Source organism: Zalophus californianus, chromosome 11 (genome assembly GCF_009762305.2).
Source record: "Zalophus californianus isolate mZalCal1 chromosome 11, mZalCal1.pri.v2, whole genome shotgun sequence".
Taxonomy (NCBI): domain Eukaryota; kingdom Metazoa; phylum Chordata; class Mammalia; order Carnivora; family Otariidae; genus Zalophus; species Zalophus californianus.
This window is the reverse complement of record NC_045605.1, coordinates 99,526,770-99,536,188: the sequence shown is the minus strand read 5'-3', so window position 1 is coordinate 99,536,188 and position 9,419 is coordinate 99,526,770. Positions and strand designations below refer to the sequence as shown.

The 9,419-nt window shown below is 35.5% G+C and overlaps 1 pseudogene; it reads right to left on the bottom strand.

Moving 5' to 3' along the window:
* Positions 1-6,974: 6,974 nt before the first annotated feature.
* Positions 6,975-7,893, bottom strand: LOC113915249 (annotated as a pseudogene).
* Between the last annotated feature and the right edge of the window lie 1,526 nt (positions 7,894-9,419).

The following is a 9,419-nucleotide window of genomic DNA, read 5'->3' as shown; positions in this document are numbered from 1 at the left end:
TTATTTTGTTGTTCTCATCTTTTAATGGGGAAATTGAGAGGAGAGTAGTAGATGGTGAAGTCGATTTTTCTGGTAGATGCTAGATTTTAGACTGTTTTGTTTAAATCAGATTATCTTTGTTCACAATAAAAAATGTCAGACCTCGGGCGCCTGGGTGGCTCAGTTGGTTAAGCAACTGCCTTCGGCTCAGGTCATGACTCCGGAGTCCCAGGACCGAGTCCCACATCAGGCTTCCTGCTCAGCAGGGAGTCTGCTTCTCCCTCTGACCCTCTTCCCTCTCGTGCTCTCTGTCTCTCATTCTCTCTCTCTCTCAAATAAATAAATAAAATCTTTAAAAAAAAAGTCAGACCTCATTTGTATTTCTCCACATCCTTTAACAAAATTCAGAAATACAAATTTTCTAAAGACCAGTTTCAGGTTAATTGAACAGTTTTACCAAGCTATTAATTTTTCACCTATGTTTTAAATATAATTTATATTAGTTGAATATATATTAATCTACTATAGTATATGCATTAATATTTATATGCATATTTAAACACATTAATTATAATATTGCATGAATATATATTTACATATACACATACATGCCTCTGTGTTTGTTTCCAATAATAAATGATAGATACATATAAGAAGTTGATGAACCAGAGTGACTTCCAGGGACTTTCAGTTATTTTTAGCTTAGCTGCCACTGGCTGTCTGTTCAATCCACACCTTGGTACCATCCTTGGGAATTTTATATTTCTGCATGAAATACTTTGACAATGCTGGGTTTTCCTTATCAGTTTCTACCACACCATGCTGTTTCAGCTGCCCACCGACAGACTCTACCTCCCTGTCTTTCTTCTTAGGGTTATTCAGAAACCTAATTTTTTTTAAATAGTCACATTTCTTCTGCCAAATAAACTAGTTCTTTTTATCACTCTGACCTCTACCTGCTCAGATGCTTCTCTATTATTGTGTTCTGGCACATCTTTTTGTCCATCTTACAGCTCTTTCCTTTAAATTGTTTAAAGCCTGTTTTGATGTTTTGAAAAATATTACTTGTAGTTTTGAATTGCTCAACTTTGATCATTTGTTTTTCTTATACAGAGAAATATGTAGAGAAGACTGCTAACATTATTTGCTATGTGGTGTATGCTGGACCCAGAACAATACTAGCCTTTTCAAAATAATGATCTCACTATCCTGCAGGTGTGTCTTAGAAGATGGACATAATTATTTATATGTCTGATTGGACAGTTGAGGCTCAATGAGATTAAGTTATGCAAAGAGTCTGTGTATAATATTGATTAATGCTATGGTTTTTTGACTTTGCTTTATGTGTTTTGTTTGCTTGTTTGTTTGGTCACTTGGTTGGTTGGATGTTAAGCCACCAATTACCAGCTGTGTGATTTTTATCAAGCATTTATATTCTTGTGTTGTGTGAACGTAATGAAATAATACAAAAACATGCATTAGTACAGAGCCTGTTAACAAAGAATGCAGAATAACTCGTAATGGCTGTTCTTATTATTAGCATGTTTTTAATAATTTTTTAATGTGGTTTTCTGTTTGTGTCCCAGTAACTCATTTTATCTCACTGAGAAGTTTTGTAGTTGAAATGAGAAATAGCAAGTGCATTATGATTTTGCATATTTAAGCAACTGGGACACGTGATATCTGGTTATGTATTTAAAAAACAATGTAGGTTGTATTCTCCCACAACCTGATTCTTCCTTAAATCTGTGGTGTTTGTTGAATCAAAAAAAATGTATTCCATATATCAAATATGTCTGATGAGGTTATATGATTGTGTTGCACTTAGATATCCCATATCTCTCTTCTCCTACCACCACATCTGAAAAGAAATGTATGGATAAGTTCACGGTGGAAAATAGAGTGGTGACATTGACTTTAGACCATACATTTCCTGCTTGTTTCCTGCACATAAAGCAGCTCAGTGCATATCACTCTGAGATTTAATATACTCAATAAACATCCTTAATTTAACAAGAGCACCAACAACAGTAATTGTGGACTGTGAACTATGAATTCATGCAATTAGCTTTTAAAAAACATATTTGCTTATATCATTACCTGTTACTAATTCCTTCGTCTAATGAAATACTACTAATAGCCAAGCCTAGGTGTTTTTTTATCTTGGGTAAGTATGTCACTGAAATAAAGTATTTTTTCTCTTGTTCAGAAGGTTTCTGATTTGTTTCTGATAAAGCTGTGTTAGTTTTCTCCCCATATTTTTTCAAGTTTCTTTTTGAAAAGAAATATTTTATGTCTACCAAAATAACACGTCAGAAAAGATCTTTAAAGATATACAAAACGTGGAGGCGCCTGGGTGGTACAGTCGGGTTAAGCATCCTACTCTTGGTTTCAACTCAGGTGGTGATCTCATGTTTCTAAGACTGAGCTCTCTGTAGGGCTCTGCACTCAGCGTGGAGTCTGCTTGATATTCTCTCTTGCTCTCCCTCTGCTTTTCCCACTCACGCTTTCTCGCTCTCTAAAATAAAAAAAATAAAAATATTTACCTAATATTAATCATTTATATTACAGTTGAGCTGAGGCATAATAGTGAAAATATTTATAAATACCTTCTGAAATGATTTTAAGAGATATTCTATTGGCCTCTAACCGTGCAATGTGTCTTAAACTTATTTAAACCTGAGTTGTCTTAGGGACAAACTGTAACTTGATATGAGTGGTCAGCGTCCACCAGCATTTGAAAGCCTGCCAGATGACATCAGGGAATCTTTCCACATTAAGGTTTGTCACCCTGGGCAATGTGAACATCCAGAAGGGGAGAAACTTCTTTTTTCTTGATATTTAGCAATTTAGTAGGTCTTTCTGGGAGAAGAAATCAGATATTTCAAATCACTTAAGAAGCTTCCTGTCTGGTACAGAGGGCCTTCTAAAACATCAGTTCTGCCAGCTCTAACACAGAAACATTCCTCTTTATCCTAAGGTGAAATAGAATCTTCATTATTCTGTAGAAATGCTCACACTGTCTTATCTATCAGGGATCCTGGGCCCATGGTTTGAGTCATTTCATTGTCCCTTCCACCTAGCCATCAGAGAACAGAGATTTAAGTCCCCAGAAGAGAACAGAAAAGATACTCAGTCCTGAGTATGATTTGAATCAATAAAGCTCCCAAGATATTTGGTCTTCACATCCAGGATGACTACTAGGTGAATTGTTGGGGTGAACCTACCTGAACCAGAAATCTGCTGAGACCCACTAGGAAGGTTCTGCAGGAGACCAGCTGAAGAGATTTACATGTGTCTGAAGTCCCTGAAGACCCGCACACTGGAATAAGCTTGTTTATGGGTTCAGTCCCTACACATGAAAACAGGAATTCCCAGGTAAAGTTCTGATTCCCCAGGGAAAGAAAGACCAATTATGCAAGTCCCCACACAATTACACCCACAGAGTGAAAATACAGGGATAGCCTAGGGATGCACTTAGATGATCCTACTGAGTAACAATCTCCTGCAATGATTCCACCCTTTGTGTGTTTGTTTTGAATTGTCCCCGTGATGGTTGAGAAGTGTGGCTGCTGGCCCTCGGGTGGAGAAAATCCAGCAGTTAGAAAGCCCAGGATTCTGGCCCCAATGTTCCATTTTACTGTGAATATTGGGAATAGAAGTGAAGGCAAAGACTCCATTCTGATCAAGAACAAGCCCTGGTGTACTTGCTATAAAAAATCACATAATATACACCAAAAATGTAAAATTTGCATCATTGTGAGAAGACTATCAATTGTTTTATTGAAATTTGAAGGTACCCACCAGGACCCATCTTGTCCTATTACTGGTTTTTAATTAAAATTATTTGATGGGAAATGCATTTTTATATGATCTTTTGATCTTTCCTCACTCATGTATAAGTATTATAACTAAATATTGTAATAAGTATTATAACTAAATATTGTAATAAGTATTATAACTAAATATTGATAACATTTTATTTTACTTTTTGTGTGGGATTTTCTAGTCTGTAAGCTTTATAAGTGAAAAAGGTATGTCTAAATAGTTTGTTTTTGTATTAAGAGCTTCTAAAATAACACCCAGGGAAGTGTAGGTGTTCAAAAGATATTTGCTGACTTACTGACTGTTGGAATGAATGAGTGAATATAATATCCATCTTAAAATTCTGAAATAAACTATGAGGTCTTCAGCTCTGCCATCTATCTTTAATGTGATTTTAACTTTGATAAAGAAGCAGTGACAACTTGCTTATCGTTCTTTGGAATCTTCACTACTTTAGGGCAGGGCACACTGTTCCTTCTTCATCCTGGTGTTCCTAATATCTAACATGGGTGGGGTACATTTTAGGCTCTACAATTTTTGAAAGTACAGACAAATTGTGGATCATAAAGAGGAAATACCAAAGATTTTTATACACCTTATGTTACTCATGGCAATGAATTGAAATCCTTGAGGTTCTTTCTAGAGTCCAAGTATTCACATGAAGCTTGTGTTGTTGCTTCCTCTGTAAATTGTCAGTTGTCTATCACGTAGCCAAAGATAGTCTGTACCCTGCTCAGTTAACAGTACTTTCATTCTTTTATCAGCTCTGTGAAATTCCTCTTCTATTTAGCATTCCTATAACATTGTAATTTAAAAAAATAGTTTTACTCTTTCCTTTTTTATTGATACTTTCGTTTACAGTTTAGTCTCTCTTTTGAAGCTTATTATTTTGCACAAGATACATTTTCCATTTCCTAAGTTCTGACTATGCTATATTAAAAACATATTTTGTTCAAGTGAATAAAGTTCTAAGACGGAATAGGACCGTTGCTGTCCTATTCACCTTTCAAAATATTTGTAGGAAAGGCACTTACACACATTCCTATCGACAGAATATAAGTGTTTCCTTTATCTGCTCATAGTCACTTGATAGTGCCAGACTTTTCGATGTCGGCCAGTGGTATGAGTGTGTAAAAGTGTTTTATGTCATTTTACATTCACATTTTCCTAATCATTATTAAAGTAACATACATGCATTGGCTTAAAGAATTTTTTCTCTTATGAATTATCTGTGTATATTCTTTGTTCATAATTCTCTGTAATTTTAGTCTATTATTTATTAATTCAACCAGATGTGTAATTACATTTATTTTCTCGACTTTACGGTTATTTCTTTTACTATATTTGTGATTATTTTTTTCATTTAGACCTTTACAATTTTAAAGCATAAAATCTCTTTTTATGATTATGAGTTGTGTTTAAGGATCTCCTTAATGCTGAATCATAAACACACACACACACACACACACACACACACACACAGGGTCGCTTCATTTGTGTGGTTTAGATATGGAAGGATAATGGATATCAGTGACCATAGTTTAGTTTTGTTATTTGAAGAAAAGAACTATGTGAAGAGCTGTGGGGAGAGCCTTGTAAACAGGAGAAAATAAATGCAGAGATATTGTGGTGGGAATATATGATGGTAAGAGATGCTCTGCATAAGAACTGGTGAGCAGTTATTTAAACCTAATAATCCCACTTTAGAGAAATATCTTTAGGCTGGACTCCAATTCCAAGGAGACTGTCTCGTTGGAATTAAAAAATACAGACACTCCTTGAAGAAAATAGTTTTCACAAAATAATAACTAAAAATATATATAAAAATGAGGGACGCCTGGGTGGCTCAGTTGGTTAAGCGACTGCCTTCGGCTCAGGTCACGATCCTGGAGTCCCGGGATCGAGTCCCGCATCGGTCTCCCTGCTCAGCGGGGAGTCTGCTTCTCCCTCTGACCCTCCCCCCTCTCATGTACTCTCTCTCTCTTTCTCTCTCATTCTCGTTCTCTCAAATAAATAAATAAATAAATAAATCTTTAAAAAAATAAAAATATATAAAAACGAAAGAAGGGAGAATATCACAACCTAAAATTGTCCTTGAAGGAGACATTTTGCAATACAATGACGTCTGCTGGAAGGAAGGCAAAACATGCAATAGAGGGAGCTCTTTTCTGTACCTTGGTTCTTGGTCCTGGGCACAGAAGAGTGGTGGCATCTGCACGGGCTTCAGGGGGTGAAGGTAAAAGAAAAACAGAGCTTAAAGCTGAGCTGGGGCCAGGCTTTCAAGGATCCCATGGGGATAATCTGGGTTTAGTTATGGGAAGAGCCAAATGTGCCAGCAAATTACACCTCACTTTCTGAATTGTGCTTCTTATTGTCATTCTTTTATGTAAGTATGATCTTGATACATTCTAATGCTTAGACATTGATTTCTGTGAGAAACTGAAGCCGTTTTTATGCCCATGTTCTGGACAAAATAAGAAAAAAGGGAGAAATGCACCATCACAAGCAGCATGTTAGTAACTCCAGGGATTTGAACATATTATCTGTGGTCCTTGAACCACAGTGTGGGATTAGATTGCTGCCAATGTATAGATCTAAAGATGGAGCAGAGTGCTTTGAACTAGAGTCTGAACCAATGACTCCATGGAAACTGGATTGGGATTATGTGAGATATGGCTGTGCTATCAATTAGGTGATAGTTGATCAAGCTAGTCAGATATAATTTTGTTATTTATAATTGCAAATATTGTAGTCTATACATTCAAGTAATACGGAGATGAAAGAAAATAATATACAACATTCTAAAGTAAAGATTGCATACATATATGCCTATGTTTGCATTTGTGTTGTATCCCCTCGGTATAGTTTCTACAAGCACATATGTGTGTTTATATGTGTGTGTATACATATATAAGCAGGAACATACTAAAAAGCAAATGGATGATACACATTTTCTGCATATGAAAGCAGTGTGAGTAGAGGATTGACTATGATCTTTATTTTAAAATATCCAGGGAGAAAAAAATAATAAAAATAAAATTATCCAGGGAGAACAACATACATTAATAAGCTAAAACATTTTCATCATATCTTTTTGATATTGAAGTGCAGAACATCACTCTCATTTTTTAAATTTAATTTTTACTGTGAAAATATAGTTTATGTGTAAATCAATTTTTCCTAAACACTTTCTGCATTGCCTCTTTTACATCTTTGTTCCTCAAACTATAAATGATGGGATTCAGCATGGGAATCACAATGCTGTAAAATATCTACACTATCATGTAATGGTCCAAAGCATAGCTGGAACTTGGTCTCACGTACAAGAAGAGAACTGTACCATGAAAAATTGACACTCCAGTTAGGTGAGAGCCACGTGTAGAAAAGACTTTTCATCTCCCTTCAGCAGAACAAATGTTCAGAATGGCCAACACAATGAAGCCATAGGAGATCAGGACTATCAGGATAGTGGCTGTCTCAATAGCTCCCACGAAGTAGAAGAGCAGCTGCTGGTTTGTGTGGGTGTCAGAACAAGAAATGGCAAGTAGTGGAGGGACGTCACAAAAGACATGCCTAATTTCATTGGATGCACAGAAGGATAAGCCAAACATGGCCACTGTGTGTACAGAAGCATGCAAAATGCCACCGACATAGGAAGCAACGATGAGTGGCACATAGACTCTAGGTGACATGCTAATAGAAGAGGAGAGGGTTGTAGATTGCTATGTAGTGATCATAAGCCATGGCTGCCAAGAGAAAGCATTCTGTGGTCCCAAAAGTAACAGCGAGAAACATCTGTGCTGCACATCCAAGGAATGAAATGACTTTATTCTTTGATATAAAATCTACTAGCATATTTGGGTTAATTACTGAAGAGTAGCAGGCATCCACAGATGATAACACACTCAGAAAATAGTACATGGGATTGTGGAGCCGGGAATCCCCAATGACCAATACAACCGATCCTAAATTTCCCATCAGAGTAAAGAGGTAGATTGTTAGAAACAGGAAGAATAAGGCGATCTGTAGTTCAGGTTTGTCTGTGAAGCCCTTCAGTACAAATGTAGTAACTTCAGTGATATTTTTCATGTTGACACTTCAGGGAACAAACTTGAAGATATTCATAAAATAATCTATTCACTAGAAAAAGAATAAATAATATTGTGACTCAATATTTTAACTCAAGAGAACATGTGGTATGTCCTTATATGTATTTTTTGGCAATGTAAAATTTCCTAGTTGCAGATCAGCAGACAATGACAAGATATTCAAGTGTTCATGCCGCTTACTGCAAAATCAAGGGGAAAATACAGGTGTTCACTCACTCACTGAATTCCTTTCATTGCTAAAACTAACAGGTCAACTGGTTAATTTGCCACTGCATTTTATTAGCTGTTTTCGTATTAATCCACAGTAAAATGCAAAGTGATTGGCTAAAAAATAATTTCCTTCGACATCTATACCCATGAAAAAGTGTATCAATGTACAGACACTGGAATAAAATCTCAGCATTCTAGACCTTTTGGTAGATGTGTAAAATAATCTGCTATAATCTATTCACCTGTAGAATGGGAATGTTAATATTTACTTGACATTATTGGGGCAAATATTGAAAGGCAAAAGATGTTAATAAGATTGAATCTTTAAAATTATGTTAAATATAGAATGTGTTAAATTAGGTTGGTTCTACAGAGTAGCAGCCTCCTGAGTGGTAACATTTTGTGAGCTAATCTCTAAAAATTATCTAACTCTGTAAAATCTTGAGTGTATCTGACAAAACTAATATTTATTTCAGGATAAAGGGACATGATTGAATTAAACAATTATGGAAGGAATTATTCTGAAAATCTATATAATATCTTTTTAAAATATTATTCTTGTTTAGGCATTATTTATTACCAAGTGAAATAACAATTATATATTTATTATCTGAGAGTTACAAGTAAGCTGTACATTAAAAAACAGTAATTAAAATGTAACACCAAAAATAAACAATGCTTACACCAAGACATAAAATATTCAAGAGCAAAAAAGTAAGAAAAAATGAAAGAAGGAATAGCAGAAATCTTAACTGGATAATCCCATTGTTAAAATATTAGGAGTCAAATCTATACCAGAATCCAGAGTTTCAATTATTAATCAATTATATTCACAAGTTAGAGGATAAGGGTTTTTAATTTAAAATCAATTAGCCAACATACAGTACATCATTAGTTTCAGATGTAGGGTTCAATAATTCATCAGTTGTGTATAACACCCAGTGCTCATCACATCACATTCCCTCCTTAATGCCCATCACCCAGTTACCCCCTCCGCCACCTACCCCCCTTCCAGCAACCTTCAGTTTGTTTCCTATAGTTAAGAGTTTCTCATGGTTTGTTTCCTAAAAGATAAGTTTTATTGACGTCACCCTTTAGTTTCCTTCCTTCCTTCCTTCCTTCTTCCTTCCTTCCTTCCTTTTAGTTTTTTTACCATACCCATTCAGATGAAATTTAAATCAGTCTTGAGAACATATGACCTGCTGCAAATAAAAATGTGTACTCTATTTAAATCCATAATGTGGGTTAAGTCCTTATTTCAATACATTGACATGGATCCCATCAGTAAGAGAGAGC